This window comes from Biomphalaria glabrata, chromosome 18 (genome assembly GCF_947242115.1).
Source record: "Biomphalaria glabrata chromosome 18, xgBioGlab47.1, whole genome shotgun sequence".
Classification (NCBI taxonomy): Eukaryota; Metazoa; Mollusca; class Gastropoda; family Planorbidae; genus Biomphalaria; species Biomphalaria glabrata.
In genome coordinates, this window is record NC_074728.1 from 492,370 (window position 1) to 514,185 (window position 21,816).

General features: G+C 35.0%; 1 pseudogene; it reads right to left on the reverse strand.

Moving 5' to 3' along the window:
• Positions 1-1,297: 1,297 nt before the first annotated feature.
• LOC129923994 (dynein axonemal heavy chain 6-like) overlaps positions 1,298-21,816 on the reverse strand; it is a 100,040-nt pseudogene continuing 79,521 nt past the window's right edge.

Below are 21,816 nucleotides of genomic sequence, written 5' to 3' on the forward strand. Positions count from 1 at the left end.
CAAACAACTGAAGACAAGACCTCACTGAATGTAGCAGGCCTATATATAGCTGGATAGTCCATAAATTAATGAAATTAAATTAACCATTTAAAAAATGTTCCACTTAATAAACAAACATGCTCAAGCCAACATATGTGAAACACAAACATACATATGCAATAAATAATATATCACATTTATTATTGTGCATAGTGTGAGCTATGAAACTACGGATGGCTGCCTGGTCGTGGGATATTGTCTAGTGATATGTGTCTCGAAAATCCTGGGTTCAAACCTTTCCTGGCATCCGTGGGAGTTTTGTTAATCCTCAATATAAAAATTAGGAAAGGTAAGATTTTTAACTGGAACCATGATAGCCTACACTTTCTTTTATGCAAAGACCGGAGGCCAAGCCGGGACACTCCATATTTCTATTATATTTATAGTATACCAGCCTTTAAATACAATAAGTTATGTAGTCATGAATGCATCAATTCAAGTCTCTCTACAGTATCCTGTTCACCAAGGCTAACAAGCCCCATCTCCCTGAAGCTTACTAGTTTGTGCAGTCTATAATAATATTATCAAAGAGTCGACTTCTGTGTCATCTCCTTCAAGTTGAATATAAATAGATATAAATATTTATTTATTATACTTTGAATGACCAGAGTACAATAAATATTTATACTTTAAATGACCAGTACTCATTGCTCTATACATTTAGTATCACACCCATAATCAGTTGATTTCTACAGTTGGGGGCATGGTATTATACCCCACTAAGAACCAAACCAACTTCCACCGGACTCAAATATATGAGCCACACATGAATTAGACTGGTTGTCAAAGGCTATTTGAGATATATGCCACTAGGAAGCAGATATAGGTAGTGGATTGGTTATATCCATTACCACTTCCAACAATTACAACTTTGCGGACCTTGAGAATAATTTATTGCTTAACTATGCAATGTGATTCTGACTGAATGAGAGTGGATTTGAATGCCTGGATCATATAATTTCAACTGTATAGAAACATAGTCTCATTATTTTCTTTCATGTGTCAAGAGAAGCTCAATGTATAAAAATTGTATTTTATTATGACTAAATAGAAATTTTTATAAAGAATTTTTTACTTCATTTTTATAGTGGTAAAAAATATAATTATCTTCAAGTAGTTAAAGACTTTATTTTAGTGATATGAACACAACATGTTCTAGTCATCAGAGAAGAAAGTTGCTCACTAACATATATAACATTGTGTGAGCCTACAAACAAACAAACAGGAGAACAAACACAAAGTAATAACTAGAGAACCATTTGTAATGGACATTGTTTTTATTGTTAAATGCTTTACAACTTATCTGTAAGCAAAATTAATCAGAAATTTGACATAAGAGTGCTGCACCTTTGGCTATCCAGTAATCTTGTGTGTTGCTTGAAGGAAGGTGGACAGTTACAACAAAGTTAGTAGAATGTCCTGCCAAAGAAACAAACAAGGAAAGCAAAGTCAAAACAGTGGAGTTCAAATATTTATAGATCAAACTATACACCTAGGGTGCAGCAGCTAAAAAAACCCTTTTATTTTTTAATTTTCTCTAAAAATGTGAATATAATAGACCAGGGCAGAGGCTCCTAACATCATTGCATAAAGAATATTACTGCCTGTTATTATAAAACTACATCTATAGGGTTATTAAATCAAAGCCTGAAGCTATGGTCTTGGTTAGGAGATCTTGTCATCCACAAAGAAGCCCCTCACCTGGCAGCTGCTAGTTCCAAAGGAATGACACAAAAAAAAAAGGATATATAATATTATAACGACTCTATCCAGGATTTCTGCCAACACAACATAACCAACTTAAAGAACTTCACAACTCAGGCTCCAAATAATGTAAAAACTTTAATGTCTAATAAATACACAGCCAATACTGAATACTGAACAATAACTGTACTGCAGTCTAAGCCTCTATACATCTGTACCAAACTCTACAGGCCTTTCCACCTCCTCCTGGATTGAACTGTTTCCTATTGCCTTCACAATGAATACTGAATACTGAACAATAACTGTACTGCAGTCTAAGCCTCTATACATCTGTACCAAACTCTACAGGCCTTTCCACCTCCTCCTGGATTTAACTGTTTCCTATTGCCTTCACAATGAATACTGAATACTGAACAATAACTGTACTGCAGTCTAAGCCTCTATACATCTGTACCAAACTCTACAGGCCTTTCCACCTCCTCCTGGATTGAACTGTTTCCTATTGCCTTCACAATGAATACTGAATACTGAACAATAACTGTACTGCAGTCTAAGCCTCTATACATCTGTACCAAACTCTACAGGCCTTTCCACCTCCTCCTGGATTGAACTGTTTCCTATTGCCTTCACAATGAATCGTGACACCCTCACTCATGAATCCTCTAGACTGACACCTTTGTTCTTAATATAGGCTTCTCAAAGACCTTCTAGAAAGTGATGGATGATCATAAGACTATCATCATGAATCCTCTAGACTGACACCTTTGTTCTTAATATAGGCTTCTCAAAGACCTTCTAGAAAGTGATTGATGATCATAAGACTATCATCATGAATTGCATATGTAGTATTCAGAATACAGATCATTCTTGAAGTGTCATCCCTCATCACAGTAGACCACTCACCGAGTTCTGGCCTGTGCTATCAGTGTCAGCTGATTGCACACACAATTACCCCTACATGAATCAATAATAACAATATTCTAAAACACAAAAACACCCCTAGATGTCAGCCAATCTGTTTTGTATGCTGCAATCTTACACAAATAAAACACTTTTTAAATCTACTTAATATTAAAAACCAATCTATTGAATGGTCAAAGGTAATCTTAGAAATGTCAATGTGAAACATTTCGTCATTAACCCTAATAAATTATTGTCTATTTTAGCCTTCTATTATAATATATAAATATAACTTTATGCTTATTATTTAAAATCAGAAAAAAAAAGTGTAAAATAAAATTAATTATGATGAAATAAGAACATAAAAAATTAGACATTAAATGCAAGCAATTAAAAAATAAATGCTCAAAGCAGGCACTGAAGCCTGATCATAATATTAAATTCAGTAATTTCTACTACTAAATGGTTGATTTTTTTTTTAAGTTTCTTATTTTTAGCATTTTGTTAACATCATTTCTCAAAATAGTACATCTCTTGTTTCAGTCAACATATAGGAAAGAATAGGAAACATGTCTAGCTACATAAAGTACAGTTGGTCCAATCCATACTACATCAAAGAAAGCTTCTAATCAAACTTAAACTTAAACAAACAAAGAAACCAGATAAGCCTACTATACCAGTATTGAAATACATAATCTGATTGGACAACCTGAAGTCATTTTCTGGGCAAACATGTCATTGGCCATTTTATAGAAGTAATGGCATATTGCTATTAGAAATACGCTCAGCTCATAATCATAACATAGGAGGCACGGTGGATGACTGGGGTCCAGGGTTCGAAACCTGGTGAAGACAGATTTTAATTTTTTGGGATCTTCTGGTGCCTCAGAGTCCACCCAGCTCTAATGGGTACCTGACATTAGTTGGGAAAAAGTAAAGGCAGTTGGTTGTTGTGCTGGCCACATGACACCCATAGGCCACAGAAACAGATGACCTTTACATTATCTGCCCTATAGACCACAAGGTCTGAAAGATGAACTTTACCTTACTTTATAATCATAACATATACACTTTTTCAGTTCCCTTGAATGTATCCCAAGCAGTGGCATCAAATAGATCTATACCTAACTATTGTCAGGCAATCACAAAAACTATTGTGCTGAGCTGAGATCTGGACATATATTAAAACTAGCTGTAAAGAAAATGGACAGCTTCAGGAAACCAATCATGTTAAACCAATGGATGTACTAAAGCTAAAAAAAACAACAGAAAGCAAACAGGAACTTATCAAAAACCTCAAATACAATCTTTACACTGGAAAACCACTAGAAAGATCACATGCACTCTATATACTGTGACTAGCACAGCCAAAATGCAAACACCATTATTGATTTGATGATACCAATGAATAAATCTGAGAGTTCCTGAAACACAAACAACACGCTAGAAGCCTTATAGTAATACTATGACATCTTATATCTCTCTGATGCAGGTCTCTATTCAACACACAGAGACTGAAGACTAAAATATTTCTGCATTAGAGATTTGCTATGGACTGATGCTTGCACCCTGAATGCCTCAAATGAAGCAGATCTTATCCCTGTACACATTTTGGCTTCACAAACACAGTAGGCATGGAACCAGAAATACTATGACCATAAACTGCCTGATGTCAGGTCATTGATTGATAGGTTGAGTAGTATGCACTTTGGATTGTCATCAACCTAGTCCTGAGTTCAAAGCCTGCCAGCTGGCTGTCATGAAGGAGGAATGAGCTAAGAGGTAATAATCTCCATTTCTAAAGGAACATCCAAAATGTATAAAACAAAGAGTCAGCATGCAATAATTTGTCCAGTTGGGGAGCACTGTAACAATATATGCTAATATAGATGATTAAACAAACTTTTTGTTACACATGCTAGTGCAGCATTTGGTAGACTTCAAGAACAAGGAGGGCCAAGGCTAGGACTCAGCATCAACAAAGCTGAAAGTCCACAGTTCTTCCCTAACTTTTATAAGCCATGGTCTCTGTAGTCTTGACACATTCAATAGCTGAACTCTTTTTTGATCTGTGCCTCCTAAGAAAAATTTCACATGTAATAGTAAGATCCTTTACATCTCAAATCAACAGTGTCCATACTTTAAAAAAAAAATGTCCAAACTCTGCTGGGCTGGGTATGTAGTAGGCATGACTTTAGTCCATTTCCTAAATGAATTTTTGAATGAATAGCTGTGCAAATGAGGATGTTCTCAACACAGAAATGATTGAGAAATTCAGGAATCCTCTTCTTATTCACAGAAAGACTAATTGTACTAGCTACAGAAACTATTGAACACAAAAATCTATCTTGATATTTAACCAATCTTGTTATGAACAAAAAAATAAGTATATTGTTATGACATGATTAGGATTTAGTTATTTGTTTCGGGAATAAGGGGAAAGTTTTACTTAGTGACAAGTGACGTGACAGATCTTTAAAAAACAAGAACGCTCCAAGTGACGCTAAAAAGAAGACGCTTCGTGTAGAGCAGTAACATAGATATACGGATTTACGGACAGAGCTGACATCGGACAATTCCCTTCTTGATTATTAAATATATTTGTAGAACAACATCAGCGTCGACTACATATTTTGATTGTTTCGGCCTTTCGCCGGTGTTACGGAAGTAGTTTGAGTTCAGTGTTACTTCCAGGCAGACGTAGATCTACACTAGTTATATTTCAAAGAATCAACACCGTGCGGAAGCCTTAACAATATCTATATACAGAGTAAATCAGTGAGAGATATACAAAGAAGAAACAAGTGAGAGCTAGATCTGAAAAAAAACAAGTTAGGTCTTGGAGAAAATAAACCTGTGAGAGCTGTAGCAAGACTTAACCAGACATGCCCCCTGAAAGCTATGGTAGGAGTTAACAAAAGATAGAAAGTGTTTTGTGAGAACATTGATCCCAGCTGTAAAGAAATTTGTTAACTTGTTACCTGTAGTGGAAAGTGTGCCAGCTCTTGCAGCTGTTTTGTAGAGTGGCGCTGGATAGAGAGATAAATCTGGTTCATAGTCTAGGCGAGGATCCATGTGCATTACAGGCAAACTGGATATCATTTAGAAACAAAGAATTAAATGACTCAATTTGTATAGAAATAATGAAAGCAGTAATTTCTTTTTTTCTGATTTGTTTCCCTCAATATGACTATCAAAACAGAAAGTTGTTTCTTTTTTTTTATATTATGGTCAATTGATGGAGGTCATAAATAGTCCTACATGTTTCAAACTGCATAGTTCTTTTTACACTTTTATAAGGTTAGCTTGATACCAGTGTCTTATGAAGAAAAGCACAGATCTGAGCAACATTTTTTAGAACTATTCTACTTGGGTCTGTGTCGCTGGTTCAGATTTTCATCTTTCAGGGAATGCATTTCTAAATTACATTGTACTATGTAGTTGAGTTAATTTTTTTTTTCTTCAGGCTGAATTTTTTGTAGTGTGTATAAGAGTCATGTTCACATAAATTGTGATGAGACTAGAACACTCTTGGTTTCATTTCTGTAATCACTTTCTCTAAGTCTAACAATATTTATTTGCATTATTTTGGATCTTCCATTTTGTCAGTCATTTTTTTTATAGTTGAAACATGTTTTCAAACTTGCTTTTTGAACTTCAACGAGCACTGAGAGATGACTTCACTTCAGTCAGTAGAAGACAGACAAATTCTATTCAGTCAGTAGAAGACAGATGGCTTCTATTCAGTCAGTAGAAGACAGATGACTTCTAATCAGTCAGTAGAAGACAGATGACTTCTATTCAGTCAGTAGAAGTTAGATGGCTTCTATTCAGTTGGTAGAAGTTAGATGGCTTCTATTCAGTCAATAGAAATAAGATGACTTCTTTTCAGTCAGTAGAAGTTAGATGGCTTCTATTCAGTCAGTAGAAGTTAGATGGCTTCTATTCAGTCAATAGAAGTAAGTTGACTTCTATTCAGTCAGTAGAAGACAGATGGCTTCTATTCAGTCAGTAGCAGTTAGATGGCTTGTAATCAGTCAGTAGAAGACAGATGACTTCTATTCAGTCAGTAGAAGACTTATGACTTCTATTCAGTCAGTAGAAGACAGATGGCTTCTATTCAGTCAGTAGAAGACAGATGGCTTCTATTCAGTCAGTAAAAGTTAGATGGCTTCTATTCAGTCAATAGAAATAAGATGACTTCTTTTCAGTCAGTAGAAAACAGATGACTTCTATTCAGTCAATAGAAGACAGATGACTTCTATTCAATTAGTAAAAGTTAGATGGCTTCTATTCAGTCAATAGAAATAAGATGACTTCTTTTCAGTCAGTAGAAAACAGATGACTTCTATTCAGTCAATAGAAGACAGATGACTTCTATTCAGTCAGTAGAAGTTAGATACCTTCTATTCAGTCAGTAGAAGTAAGATGACTTCTATTCAGTTAATAGAAGACAGATGGCTTCTATTCAGTGAGTAGAAGTTAGATGGCTTCTATTCAGTCAGTAGAAGTAAGATGACTTCAGTCAGTAGAAAACAGATGACTTCTATTCAGTCAGTAAAAGACAGATGGCTTTTATTCAGTCAGTAGAAGTTAGATGGCTTCTATTCAGTCAGTAGAAGTAAGTTGACTTCTATTCAGTCAGTAGAAGACAGATGGCTTCTATTCAGTCAGTAGAAGTTAGATGGCTTGTATTCAGTCAGTAGAAGACAGATGGCTTCTATTCAGTCAGTAGAAGACAGATGACTTCTATTCAGTCAGTAGAAGACTTATGACTTCTATTCAGTCAGTAGAAGACAGATGGCTTCTATTCAGTCAGTAGAAGACAGATGGCTTCTATTCAGTCAGTAGAAGACAGATGGCTTCTATTCAGTCAGTAAAAGTTAGATGGCTTCTATTCAGTCAATAGAAATAAGATGACTTCTTTTCAGTCAGTAGAAAACAGATGACTTCTATTCAGTCAATAGAAGACAGATGACTTCTATTCAGTCAGTAGAAGTTAGATACCTTCTATTCAGTCAGTAGAAGTAAGATGACTTCTATTCAGTTAATAGAAGACAGATGGCTTCTATTCAGTGAGTAGAAGTTAGATGGCTTCTATTCAGTCAGTAGAAGTTAGATGGCTTGTATTCAGTCAGTAGAAGACAGATGGCTTCTATTCAGTCAGTAGAAGTTAGATGGCTTCTATTCAGTCAGTAGAAGTAAGTTGACTTCTATTCAGTCAGTAGAAGACAGATGGCTTCTATTCAGTCAGTAGAAGTTAGATGGCTTGTGAAGACAGATGGCTTCTATTCAGTCAGTAGAAGACAGATGACTTCTATTCAGTCAGTAGAAGACTTATGACTTCTATTCAGTCAGTAGAAGACAGATGGCTTCTATTCAGTCAGTAGAAGTTAGATGGCTTCTATTCAGTCAATAGAAATAAGATGACTTCTTTTCAGTCAGTAGAAAACAGATGACTTCTATTCAGTCAATAGAAGACAGATGACTTCTATTCAGTCAGTAGAAGTTAGATGGCTTCTATTCAGTCAGTAGAAGTAAGTTGACTTCTATTCAGTCAGTAGAAGACAGATGGCTTCTATTCAGTCAGTAGAAGTTAGATGGCTTGTATTCAGTCAGTAGAAGACAGATGGCTTCTATTCAGTCAGTAGAAGACAGATGACTTCTATTCAGTCAGTAGAAGACTTATGACTTCTATTCAGTCAGTAGAAGACAGATGGCTTCTATTCAGTCAGTAGAAGACAGATGGCTTCTATTCAGACAGTAGAAGACAGATGGCTTCTATTCAGTCAGTAAAAGTTAGATGGCTTCTATTCAGTCAATAGAAATAAGATGACTTCTTTTCAGTCAGTAGAAAACAGATGACTTCTATTCAGTCAATAGAAGACAGATGACTTCTATTCAGTCAGTAGAAGTTAGATACCTTCTATTCAGTCAGTAGAAGTAAGATGACTTCTATTCAGTTAATAGAAGACAGATGGCTTCTATTCAGTGAGTAGAAGTTAGATGGCTTCTATTCAGTCAGTAGAAGTAAGATGACTTCAGTCAGTAGAAAACAGATGACTTCTATTCAGTCAGTAGAAGACAGATGGCTTCTATTCAGTCAGTAGAAGTTAGATGGCTTCTATTCAGTCAGTAGAAGTAAGTTGACTTCTATTCAGTCAGTAGAAGACAGATGGCTTCTATTCAGTCAGTAGAAGTTAGATGGCTTGTATTCAGTCAGTAGAAGACAGATGGCTTCTATTCAGTCAGTAGAAGACAGATGACTTCTATTCAGTCAGTAGAAGACTTATGACTTCTATTCAGTCAGTAGAAGACAGATGGCTTCTATTCAGTCAGTAGAAGACAGATGGCTTCTATTCAGACAGTAGAAAGAGTTACAGTTAAATATTGAATACAATGAAAAAGTAGATATTAATTAAAATACATTTTGTTTGTTATATCCATTACAAGACACACACTGCAATACATGTCAAGTGTGTAAGTGTGTGGCTTTACAGGCTATTAGTTTGCCCCATGTTGTACTATCTAAGAGTATTTAAGTATTGGTTCATTTAGCTAGATGATATGTAGCTGAATGAAAGTTGTATACAATATTAATAAGATCGTGTTGCAAACATTAATGCCAATGTGGCCTTTTTTTATGAGCTCTTACTTTGCCTGCATCTGGCCTTTCAATTGGTCACCAACAGTCATGTGATCCCAGTCCCAGGCAAAACCATCCATATAGAGTCCATGTACAAGCACTCCATCATCAGGAACATCCAACTGAAAATAGATAGGATTGAAATATAAGTTTACTAGATATGCTGTTTTTTTTTTAAAATTAAACATGTTTGGGAAACATTTAAGTAAAGTAAAAATTTCCCCCTTTCCGACCATGTTTTCTACACTGGCAGACGATGTTAAGGTCATCTGTTTCTAAGCCAACAGTTAACGAGCAGGGTGTTATGTGGCCAGCACAACAACCAACGGCCTTTACTTTCCCCAGAGTTGGGTGTACCCAGGGGCGCCCTAAAAATCCTGAAATTCAAGATCCCAGCCTTCACTGACATTCGAACTCTGGCCCTCAGGTTCGGATGCCAAGCCCTTAACCATTTGACCACCACACCCCCTGGGAAGCATTTAGGTTCCTCATTATGTTATGATAAAATTAAAATCTGACAGAGGACGAGGAGGAGAAAACCACAAAAGTTTAATTAAATTTCTCTAATTTTTTTTTAAATTCCTATATTTCCATATCAAGTCTGATCATTTGTTAGTGTTTTTAATTTTGAAGTTCTATATTTTGATTTCGTAAACTGATTTAACCATTGTTTTAAAAATAAATATTGATTTATTAGAGAAATAATTTGATTTTAACTAAGAGTTTACATTTTGATCCATAGGTATTGTTTCGCCCTTTTTAACTGCACGCAGCTGCTCCATAACTAGTGCTTCTTCTCTAGAATATGGCAGGAGAATGAACTTGAATGAGAGATGATCAATAGGCTGGTTGTACTTTCTAGCAAAATTTTGAAGAGTTCCAGTCAAGAAACCTGTAAATAAATAGAAGATATAGTCTTCAATAAGTTTTGATTTTTTTTTTTTACTGTTTAAAAAAAAAATGCTTGCCAACTAAGTACAAGTGGAATCTTTTACACATTTTTTCTTCCACTTCCCATTCTTAAACCAAATTGAAAATGAGCACAATTATTGATTGTTGATGACAACACATGAATCAATCACAAAATTAAGCAAATAGTTAAAATGTTTGTTTTACATGTTTCGGATGTTCCTTCAGAGTTGAAGATAGTTTACTTCCTAGTATAAACCTCCCACAGGACGACGGGGGATGGGAGCGGGCAGGATTTGAACCCTCGACCATCGATAAATCCGAACGACAGTCCAGCGCGCAAACCGCACGACCAGGCAGTTAATTACCAGACAGCAGGCTTATTGTGAACAAGACAGCAGTAGGTCTGTTACAAAGGCAGAAGGATACATAATTTGAGATCTAAAGGAAATCTACAGAGGACAGACGTAGACTACTGAAAGAGAACCTAAACGGATCACAGCAATGTCTACAACAATTATGTCTGCATTGGGTGTGGCAAAATATGTAGGTCACAGCTAGGACAGCCTAGCCGAGTGAAATGCTGCACTCCCCCTTGAGACTCAAATACAAGCCTTCTCATTATTAGTCCTAAATGTACTAAGCTAAGTGAGATAAGCCTTGTGTAGAGAATAAGGTGACACATTTTTTTTAAGACTGTAAAACCTTCTATTTTTTATCAGTACTTGAACAGCTCAGTGACTAGTACATTAGCCTTCCATCCTAGATACTTGAGACCTCCATTTCAAATACAGAATCAAGCAACTTTCTTACTTTTAAAAAAAAAAATGGTTTTGAAAGGGCAGCACCAAAACTTTCTCCCAGATTCAACCCCTTACCCAACAGAAACTTATTGGACCATAGTGCACTGAGCAAGCTATTAGCATTAAAGTGGCAATAAACAAAAACAACTAATAAAAGTATTTCCAATTGCACAAGTTTATTATTATTAGTCTAGCTCTGTTAAAAATTAATTAGATTATTGATTCAAAATAAGTAATGCTATTAGTTTTTAAAAGTACTTTTTTATATTTCACTTGTTCCTGACATGGTTTTGACACTTTAGCTTTAACAGCAATCACCTGCAGTTGCCTTAAATCAAGGTGATCATAAATGGAAAGATCAAAACTCATAGGGCAATTAAGTCATACCCAATCATGTTACGTTACAGCTTAAGAAACATAATACTCCGAAAAAACAGGTAGCACAGTAATTTATTTTCAAACACATTTTCATGAAGTTTATAGGACACATAAAACTTTGTGAAAAGATATTGTAAGTATCTGACATTTAGATCTACAACTTCCCAACAAAATTACAAACCTTGTGGAAAGAAGAAGCCAGACAACCAAAAAGACTTAGGAGGTCCATTATTGATCCAATTGTCAATAAAACAACACCTCATTATCAGGTCTTTAACCCAAGATGCTAAAGACTTTAACGAAGGATAAGCGTTTCTGGCCCATAATTCTGGGACCTGAAAATGTGTATCAAAATGTGTATCAAATATACTAAAGTGCTTCTAAACATATCGTTAAAACTATTTGATTATTACTGTTACATAAAACACATTAGTGATTTGAAAAACTCTGGATAAGTTTAAACCATTAGTAAGCACAGTTGATTTAAGATATTCCATAATTTATTTTCATTAAAGTTCTAATAATTTATTTTCATTAAAGTTCTATTTTTCTATTTTTGTTATAATATGTGAGATGTGTGGCTGAGTAACAAGAATTCTGTGGCAACCCATTGAGAGGAGGGTAGGGGCTGAGTTTTATTCCAAACTTGACCAGACTTGTGTTTGCTGAGTGCCTGAAGGCAACCCATTGTCTCCCCCTGATCCACAAAAGGAATTGGACTATAATTCAAGAAGCTTGCTATAAAGCAAGAAACTTGTGCTTTACAAACAGAAAGAAATAACCCTATGTCGCTACCTGGTTTTGGCTGTAGGCGTAGCGGCGTGGGTGTGTCCGTGTGTTGTAGGTACCTCTTCTGGTACGGCTATAATACTCCTCTTAACGATGTACTTTATTAGGCGCACTAGATTTGCAAGTGCGCAACATTACTAGTATACTAAAGTCTCCAACGACAACATTTAGAATTACTGATGAACACACTGGTAGCAGACGTAAAGTTTATTATATATAAGATAAATTACAGAAAATACTGGCGACTTCAGCCGTCACAAAATATACACCAATAAATACTGGCTGTTCATGCCATGTGGAATAGGTAATCACATCAATTAAATGTTCAAAATATAAGTCCCAAGAAAACTCTCAAGTTAACATTAAATCATATTCATTAAGGTACATATTACAGACAGAGAAAATCGTACATCCACTCTCTGCTGGAGTTCTTCACTAACTAACTTTGACCCTTATTTTAGAGTCCTTTAACTTATTCACATAACCTCGTGCTTGCCCGCACGGAATGTTACAATAGGTGACTGAGTGTCACTTCATGTCACAGAGGTTCTAAAACTGGACTGTGACATACGCCCCACACTCCAAAAAGATTTTTGACCAAAAATCTTTGACAAATATATTTTACATTAATATCACTGTACAAATATATATGAGCTTAGTCCATTATTCTATCAAGTGCTGTAAGTTCACTTCAATTGCTCATATCATCTTATATAATCTTAGTAATTATGTATAACATCATATAAATTACTGAGTCCAAAATGTATAATCATTTATATACTTAATTCACTGAGAGCAAAATCACTGAAATGTCACACTAATTGTAATGAAAAGTACCTCCATCAAGTGTTTACAAGCTTTATGCATACATTTGTACTGAAAGAAAAAAAAAAAAATTTGTACAAACAATCACATGCTAATCAATATAAAAAAGGAAAAATATATACAAGTTATTCCACATCCAATGTTTTACTATAATTGTAGATGCACAACATTATCAATGTGTATCATTTGACACACTGAGTAAATTTACTCAAAATGATTACAGAAAAAAATTTCATATTTATTTACAACTGTGATGTGCTGTGTCAAAATATTATTCTAAGTTTTGCCATCATCAAGAAAAATGAAAAAAAATTTTCAGATACATGTCAATCCAGTTCAAGGTTGACCTTGCATAAGACCACTATAAATAGTCTGAGTGTAGTATTGAAGTACAATAGTAAACAAATTTCCATGTTTATAAACATTCATTGTAGTATTCAGGTGTGTAAAAAATTTTAGACAATATTTACATCTGTGAGTTGTTATGAAAAAAAAAAAATTCAGTTCAACAGTTCAAGTAGTTCACTGTTGTTTACATCTCATTGTTTACATTGCTGTGCACAATCAGTAATGAAATACAATATATACACACAAAATAAACACATCTGGCGTTTGTCATATTACAAGTTGACAATAAAATACAATGAGCAAATAGATGATCTGTTATTGATCATAAGCATAAATGTCATCATGACCCAAAAGAAAAGTGTAACAATAAAGTGTCATGACTTATTTGAAAAATGTGTAGAATGTTAATTTAGCTTAGTTGACTGCTACTACTTGTTTCTAAGTGCTTTGTACTGGTTATTTATTCTATCAGAATGTCCTGGCTGATGTGTTTAATGTCATTATTTTCACTTGCTTCATTTTCATGTATTATGTATCTGGATAAAAAGTCAGCTATTACATTTTCATGTCCTGGAATGCTTTCTAAATCAAATTTGTAATCTGAGAGAATGAGTGTCCATCTGTTTATCCTGTCATTTTTTAGATCTTTTCTTTTTAGTGCCAGTAATGGTTTATGATCACACTTGATGCTAAAAAATTTACCTAACAAGTAATTCTTGAGTTTTACAACTGACCATACAATGGCTAATAATTCTTTCTCAATCACTGAGTATTTTCTTTCTGTTTCAGACAGTGTTCTACTGATGTGTACTATTGGCTTAAAAAATGACTCCCTTTGCTGTAGTAAGCTTGCCCCAATACCAGTGTTGGAGGCATCAGTGTATAGTGATAGTGTTGATGTTGGGTCAATGCTGGCTAATTCTAGTTTCTCATTAAATTTATCTTTTAAGTTGCTTAATGCTAGTCTACTTTTTTCATCCATACAAATTGTGTTTCCATGCTTCTTTTTAGTAAATTCAACAAGGGGTTCAATTATCTGTGCATAATTTGGAATAAACTTTCTATAGAAGTTGCAAAGTCCTAATAATGATCTCATGTCTTTCTTAGTCCTAGGTTCTTTTATGTTTTTAATCTTTGTTAGGTTTGTTTCAGTGGGTGTAATTTTGTCATTGGTAATGCAATATCCTAAGAATTGGATTTCAGGCTTGGCTAGGTTTAATTTCTTGGGGGCTAGTGTCATGTTGTGTGTTCTTAGTCTTGAGAATATTTGCTCTAGTACATGAATGTGTTCCTGTTGTGAGTTGGTGAAAACACAAATGTCATCTACATAAGACAATACATTATTTATGCCTTCTAATAGTTTTGACATGCATTTCTGAAATGTGGCTGTACTATTTATTAAGCCGAATGGCATGACATTCCAGACATAGATACCTTCTAGGCCTGGCATAGTGCATTTGAATGCTGTATATTCCTTAGAGTCAGGGTCCATTTTAATCTGCCAGAAGCCTCTGTTTAAGTCCATTGTTGTGAATAGGGATGATTTGCTTAAAGTTGTGATTATGCTGTCAGTGTCTGGTAGGGGTTCTGGGTCTATGACTGTGCATTTATTTATTTCTCTAAAGTCACAGCAGATTCTTACTCCACTGTCTTTCTTTTTTACAATGACCATGGGTGATGCATATTTACATGTTTCAGATCTCTCTATCTTCCCATCTTTGATTAAGTTGGTCATTTCTATTCTAACTAAGTCCTCATATGCTTTGGGGATATTATAGGCTTTTGTCTTAGTTGGTAGTGCTTTGTTGAGTTTTATTGTGTGTTCTATCAGATTGGTACATCCTAGCTTTTGTGTAATAACATCACTATATTTAACTGTCAAATTCTGTAACATATCATTTTCAATGTTTGGATTACTGTTGTGTGTGGTGTTTATGGTGTTTACTATATGTTCTTGTATATTGTGTTTGGTTTCTACATCAGGTTCAATTATATCTGTGTCAGTTATTTGTCTCTTATCCAATTTTACAAGTTTGTCAATATTGAGTTTGCATTCTCTACCATCTTTATCAATGATGTACACTTTGTTATTAATTCTCTCTATAACTTTAAATGGTCCCTCATTCTTATCTTTACAGTGTTTGTTTTCTATCTTAACAAAAACTTGGTCACCTACATTTAGTGTTCTTAGTTTTCTATTTCTGTTTTTTATTTTCCTATGCCTTTCTAGATTTTTGTCCATGTTTATCTCTCTGCTAGTTTTATTCCTTGTCTAAGCTGTTGTTTGGTCTGAATTATCCAAGGATGGTACTGTTCTATGTTTTCTAAGTCTAACATGTTGTCAGCCCATAACTCTAACGGTCCTTTAGGTTTTCTGTTAAATACAAGCTCATAGGGGCTGAATTTGGTGGTTTCATGGATGCTAGTGTTGTAGGCAAATATAGCATAACTAAGAGTCTGGTCCCAGGTGCTCATTGAGTCTCTTTCTAGCTTATATATCATCTGTTTTACAGTTTTGTTCCATTTTTCTATGACTCCATTTCCCTGTGGTGAGTAGATAGTGCTATGGACTAGGCGGATGTTAGTCATTTCTGCAAATGCTTGGTTAAGGTGGGACTTAAAGTTTGATGCATTGTCTGACAGTAACTTATTGGGGAATCCAAATTTTAGAAAAAGTGTTTTTAAGCAATTACATATGTCAATAGCCTTTATATCTTTTAGAGGAAATGCCTCTGCCCATCTAGTGGACATGTCAATGATACCCAAAATATATTTATTCCCTTTACTGCTGGTAGTTATGGGTCCCATTATGTCCATGGCAATTTTGTCCCAAAAGTAGTGAGATTTATCTGATTTTTCTAATGGGGCTCTAGTCACTGTTTTTTGTTTGGCACATTCTGTGCAACTGTTTACATAGTTCTTAATGTCCTTTCCCATCTTTGGCCAGAAGAATTTGTTGGCTATCTTAGCATATACTTTCTTTTTTCCTAAGTGTCCTGCTGTGGGGTCATCATGTGCCATATTTAATATTTTAGCTCTTAAAGTTTTAGGGATCAGGATTTGAAGTCTAGTACAGTTTTCTTTCCTGTTATATCTAATGGCTAAGTTGTTAATTTCTATATGGTGGTTATTTAAATTTATCTTGTTATAATCTTTGCTTAAGAGGTCTTGTATTGTGGTGTCATTTTTCTGCATAGCTATTAGTTCCTCCCTAGTTATGCCTATTTCATTGAGTAATACAGTGGGGCATTCTATTTCTGGTGTTATTTTTTTATGTGATCTGGTTTGAGCTAATAGTGCCTCATGTTTAAATAGGGAATATTTTTGTCTATCTTCCGCCCATTGCATAACTTCTTCTAGTGTTGGATCTTTTACACCATCTACATTGCCTATTATTAGATCTTGTGCTGGGGTGTCCATGACTATGGCTTCTAGTTCTCCTGTAATCCAGGGTGATTCTATTAGGACTTTAGCGGTCTTGCAAATATCGAATTTGTGTATGTTTGCATAGGTCACTTTTACTGTATCTTCTAGATACTGTCCTGGTTCAACTAAAGAGGCTTTAACTATGATTGCCGTGGCTCCACTGTCACGAATTGATCCTACTTCTTTAGAATTAACATAGGATGGAAAGACTTTTATTTTGGACTTATTTGATTGCATGTAGGCTACATTTTCCTCTCTATGGGTGTTGGTGTTATTGCCACTGTTGTTTCTATTGTTTCCTCTATTGTAGTTGTTTGGGTGGTTGTTTGTGTGGTAGTTATATTGGTCCCTTCTAGATTGCCTGTTGTTTCTATTATAGTTATTGTGTTGGTAACTGTTTGCAAAATTTCTTCTTTCATTGGGACTTGCACTCTGGTGTAGTCTATATGGTCTATTATTGTAGTTATTGTTGTGCTTGTAGCTGTTTGGGTTGTAAAAATTAGTGTAGCTTCTGTATCTGTAATTGTTATTGTAGTTTATAGGAGCTTTGCATTGGTTTTTCACGTGGCCTTTTCTCCCACAATTGAAACAAGTCTTGGTGTTGGACCATTTGAATTTGTCGTTGTTGTTGTTGAATGTTGTTGCTGTGGCTACAAGTTGGTGTAGGTCTCTTTTGTCAATCGTGTGTCCAGGGTGACTGTCTTTAAATAAATTTAGGTTTGTTATCAGTTCAGTCTCTGTCTTGATCTTTTTTTCTTTAAGGAAAGTAAATACTAAGTCTGTCACGTTGTTGAGGACATTGTCAATGAGTAGCATGTCTAGGATTTGTGTCGGGTCTTTGATGTCACATTTTGCTAGCTCTAACCATTTTATCATATTAGTCCTCATGTCGAATATTATTCTGTTGAAGTCCCCATCTTTTTTCAATTTAGTGTCCCTGAATAGCTTACGATAGAAATCTGAGTTTTTTCCAAAGTGTTCTAGTAATCTAGTCTTTACTGCTGCATAGTCTTTCTTTTGGTCTATTGTTAGAGTGGAAATGATGTTGAGGGGTTCTCCCGACAAATTTGCTAGTAGGTGTTTGGCCATGTCCTCATTGTTAAGACTATAGGTTGAGGCTATATGCTCAAATTGGACTAAATAGTTTTCAAGTGTTTCATCTTTTGAATTATATTTATGGAATTTAGAGATGAATGGCTTTGTTGTAGACTGTTGGGTATTAATGTTGGGATTTGTTTTGGCAGCTTCTAGTTCTAGTTCTTTTTGTCTAGTTTCTAGTTCTTTTAATGTTTTCTGATGAGCTCTTTCAGCAGCTCTTTCTTCCCTATCTTTTTCCTCCCTTTCTTTCTTTTCTATTCTATCTTTTTCTTTTTCAGCCCTATCTCTTTCTTCCCTTTCTTTCTTTTCAGCCTTTTCTAATTCTTTTTTGATAAATTCCTTTTTCTCATCCCCTTCTAGTTCCATGATTTTCACTAACTCTAATATTTTGTCATAGGACGACATGTTTAATGCTTTGTGTAGTTAGTTAAGTGAGAAAGGAATGTACTGTATTATACCTATTAATACAGTGTGTGTCAATTATTTTACATATGTGTATTTCACAATAATAAAAAAAATTTCAATGGTTACAATGTAATGAAAGAATGTAGTGATAATTGTGAAACAAATGTATAGATCTAGATCAAAATTTACTCAGTTACTCAATTATAAACTATTCAAATTCAATAGTCATAAATATCAATATATGTTATACATGTGTGCTGTTGTGCCAGAGTAAAATAGTAAAAAATGTAAATTAGTAAGAGAAAGAAAAATATATGTACAGTATAAGTAAAAAGGACAAACACAGAAACAATATAGAGAACAACACAGTCTGCTTTTAAAGAAATTAATAAAAAGTAGAAATGTGACAGGAGAAATACAGATATATGGATGCAGGACTTTTAAATAAACAACAATATAGATACAGATTAAATACACTGACAGAAATACAAACAAGACTCAACAGCTAAATAAATAATTTCCCACTATATTCTATGACCTCCGTACCAACAAGGAGAGCCTCAAACGCATTGGGCCTTATAGAGGTTAAAGAACAAATAGGATAGACCCTAATAGATCCTATTGTTATGATAGTTCATAAAATAGTCCCTCTCCAGCCACCCTTAAAAAAACACTTAGAAAAATGAAATCAAAATATGGCTCCAAAAATGCCAAGAGTTATCAATTACTAACTCTACTAACAATCAAGTTTAATTACTGCTATATTTTGCTATATCAAAGCAAAATCCATGTACTTTATAATCATATGCATGTATTTAATTTGTTAATAGTGACTTACAGACCCTTTTCTTGTTGACTAGTGTAGTTTAATCCTCTTCTCTCTTGTAGCTTGTCAAATGCGAATACAGTTTGGGTGGTTCGCTAATAATCCATGTATAAGTAATCCAATTTAAGAATAATAATCCATGTATACTATAAGTAATCCAATTTAAGAATACACGTTACTATGAGCATTAAAGTGGTAGTAGAAAAATAATCCAGTTCAATGCCATAAGATGGCTCAAATGCTCAAATTTACAATCAATACCAGATCTGTCAAGTAATCCAAAATAATAATCCACAATGATTAGGAAGATAACAAGTAGGTACGACCATATCAAGGTGCGAGTGTGCCAATGATGAATAGTGGCGAGCACTAGTGATGAAGCGGTGTATCTGTCATTAGTGTCATCAAGCGATGTCTTGACTGGTATGGCTCTTTCTTTCAGACGACATCTGTAGCTGTAGATAGGAATCGAGTCGACTTCTGTTTTCGGTTTCACACCGGACAGGTGTCAGAGGTAGATCTAGGAACAGGGTTGGCGTTGAATGGATCTCAGGATGCAGGTGTTACTTGAATGGATCTTGTGGGCAGGCTGGATTTCGTACTTGTTTAGTTAGCCGCCATCTTGAGAAAAAAAGTACCGGTCTAACGTGTAGTCTTGCGCTGTTTACTATAGAGGCGATTGAGATCCTTTTAAGACTCCTTTACTGGTCACCAAAGGCCAAATGTCACCTATGTTGTAGGTCCATACTGGCCACCAAATGTCGCTACCTGGTTTTGGCTGTAGGCGTAGCGGCGTGGGTGTGTCCGTGTGTTGTAGGTACCTCTTCTGGTACGGCTATAATACTCCTCTTAACGATGTACTTTATTAGGCGCACTAGATTTGCAAGTGCGCAACATTACTAGTATACTAAAGTCTCCAACGACAACATTTAGAATTACTGATGAACACACTGGTAGCAGACGTAAAGTTTATTATATATAAGATAAATTACAGAAAATACTGGCGACTTCAGCCGTCACAAAATATACACCAATAAATACTGGCTGTTCATGCCATGTGGAATAGGTAATCACATCAATTAAATGTTCAAAATATAAGTCCCAAGAAAACTCTCAAGTTAACATTAAATCATATTCATTAAGGTACATATTACAGACAGAGAAAATCGTACATCCACTCTCTGCTGGAGTTCTTCACTAACTAACTTTGACCCTTATTTTAGAGTCCTTTAACTTATTCACATAACCTCGTGCTTGCCCGCACGGAATGTTACAATAGGTGACTGAGTGTCACTTCATGTCACAGAGGTTCTAAAACTGGACTGTGACACCCTAACCAAATTAAAAATCTATTGAAATTGAGTAAGTCATATAATTTACACAACAATGATTTTGTTAGAAAAAACATAATGAATGGAAAGTTGATCCATACATGTGTCAGGTTGTATTTTAAAGCCTTGCCTTATCTGTCCTGGCCCCCTGACACAGTTAATCAATTATGTCAAACAAGAAACACCACTACAACAATTCATATATTGACTTGATGAATGTTTAATCTTATGATATATTGAATGAAGAGTGAGGGCTAGAAACTCAAAATACCTAAATAAATGAAAAGCTACCAGTGTCTTGGAATTCCCATATTGACATAATAAATCAAACAAAAGAATATAGTTTATCATAAATATTTGCAAATCAGACAGTAATATCACAACAAAATTCTATTTCACCTTAAACCACAATGCAAAATTGCATCTTAATTTGGGGGATCCTTCAACATGTGATAGATAAAGAATCTAAAAGATGTCATATAGAGCTATGAGGCATATCACAAATGGATACTTACATTAAACTAAATTAGCAACTTAGGATATCACTAAACATTTAGAGGAATTCCAAGACAAAACACTAGAAAACAAAGTAGTAGTAATACCTAAAACACTAAATTATAGCTTGCAAGTACAATAACATTACCTAATATAATAAATACTCAGAGACACAAGGCTAAAGACACATTTCTTATTCCATATGCTAGAACAAATTAATATAAATAATCTTTCTTTCCAAGAACAATTTGAGAATGAAAAGGAAGGAAGGAAAAGAAAAACAATGAGTTAAAAGAATTTTAAGCTCTGTTTCACATGAGGTATTTGAAGCTGCAAATACCTCGGAGCTATTGTCTCAGATGAGGGAACAAAACCCAAACTATTGGCCCGAATAGCACAGCCCACAGCAGCCCTTTCAAAACTTAAAATAATATGGAAAGATCAGGGCTTAGCCCTCGGCACCAAAATCAGACTGATGCTCTCTCTGGTCATGGCCACATTTTTATATGCTTGCGAGTCGTGGACGTTGAATGCAGAGCTTGAGAGGAGGATCCTAGCAATGGAATTGAGATGCTACAGAAGGATCCTAGGCATCACATTCAAAGACCGCATCACAAACCAAGAAATCAGAGACAGGGTTACTGTAGCGATTGGAGCCCATGACGACCTGCTAACTATTGTAAAAAGACGAAAGCTTAAAATTTGGCCACATTACAAGATCTACGGGGCTCACAAAGACCTTCCTTCAGGGAACAGTGCCAGGGAAAAGAAGAAGAGGCAGACAGAAAAAGCGATAGGAGGACAACATTAAAGAATGGACGGGCCTGCCATTGAGAGAGGTTCTAAACAAGGCAAAAAAAAGGGAGGAATGGAGAAAGACGGTCGACAAATCTT